The sequence below is a fragment of the Mandrillus leucophaeus genome, unplaced genomic scaffold (genome assembly GCF_000951045.1).
Source record: "Mandrillus leucophaeus isolate KB7577 unplaced genomic scaffold, Mleu.le_1.0 Scaffold217, whole genome shotgun sequence".
Taxonomy (NCBI): Eukaryota; Metazoa; Chordata; class Mammalia; order Primates; family Cercopithecidae; genus Mandrillus; species Mandrillus leucophaeus.
Window position 1 is genome coordinate 2,629,577 of NW_012102221.1, and position 1,285 is coordinate 2,630,861.

Consider the following 1,285-nt stretch of genomic DNA (forward strand, 5'->3'; position numbering starts at 1 on the left):
ACGGGGTTTCACTGTGTTAGCTGGGATGGTCTCGATCTCCTGACCTCGTGATCTGCCCGTCTCGGCCTCCCAAAGTACGAAATTTATTTTTAGGATTATATGTTTAAAATTCTCTGTAAAACAATAAATTATCCCTGAAATTTCAGATCATTTATAATACAAATGGTTCATACTTCATAATTTTTGAGCAATATATGCCTGGTATCTAGCTAGGTCCTTTTCACAGATTTTCAATAATTATTTTATCTACCCAGCTTCTTATAAAAGAGGAAGCTGAGGGCCAGAGGGGTTGGGACATTCCTAGGGTTGCACAGCTGGTGGCAGAGCGAGGGTGGAAACCCAACGTCAGACTCCAGAGCAGCACACCTCATGATGAGGCCACACTACCGCCCTGAAAAAGCGTTGGTGACTGTTCTGGAAGTGGAAACATCACCAGCCCGTATTCAAACTAGAATGTCCTGCGAACAACACGCCAGGCTGAGAATACGTATTTCTCTGTAAAACCTTATGTTATAAAGTAATTAGCAAATCTGTGTTAATTTTCTCAGGCATTTTCATCATCAGATTTTCAAAGAGAATCTAAGATTAAAGTTCCACTTAGAAATAGAGCATGAAAACTCTATAGCAAACAAGGGACTGACTTCTCCCAAGACAGCATTCTTTTTAGAGTGAGGCCCCCAGTTCATGGAGAGCTTTTGGACATTTCCCCCTTCTTGACCTGACAGCAGGTGAGTGCGTGCGTGTCTGTGCAGGTGTGCTCTGTGATCGAGGTTTCCGAGGTCAGGCCACAGGCCACAGACACTTGCTATTCCCTCCTACACAAGCAGAACAGGCTTATCAAGGTAGATAATCTTGCATTTCACTTTCTGAAACTTGAAATCTCACATATTACATCACTTTATTTATATATGGAGAAAAGCTGACCTGTCAAAATACTTTGACCTGTCCATGTGTGAGCAGCAAATTCCATTTGTGTCAGTGAACTTTTTCGAGGCGTATCCAACTGCTGGAAGAAAAATAAAATCAGGGACAAATTTCATTTTTTTCAAACGTTTTTCAAAGTTAAAGTTACAGTAAACAGAGAACCCACCCGGAACGTGTGGGTTGTGCTGGGCCTCGACAGCTGTTCCAGGGTAGCGGTTCTTTCTCGAAGACGTGATCGTTCTACACCGTCAGGCACGGCACTCGACACACGGTTTTGTAGATGCCTTCCTCTGTACTAAATGAAGGATAATATGTTCTTGTTTAAAATAAATGCGATCCTTAAAAACACAAAAGAAGACTT

General features: G+C 42.1%; 1 protein-coding gene and 1 long non-coding RNA gene across 4 annotated transcripts in view; both read right to left on the minus strand.

The window, feature by feature from the left end:
- FAM149A (family with sequence similarity 149, member A) overlaps nucleotides 1-1,285 on the minus strand; it is a 90,222-nt gene that overhangs the window by 10,206 nt on the left and 78,731 nt on the right. The gene's annotated exons all lie outside the window — the stretch shown is intronic.
- Nucleotides 76-1,209, minus strand: LOC105540243. The gene is made up of 2 exons (XR_001006172.1): nucleotides 1,091-1,209; nucleotides 76-1,006 (listed from the first exon to the last, which is right to left on the minus strand). It is a non-coding gene; the product is annotated as an uncharacterized LOC105540243 (long non-coding RNA).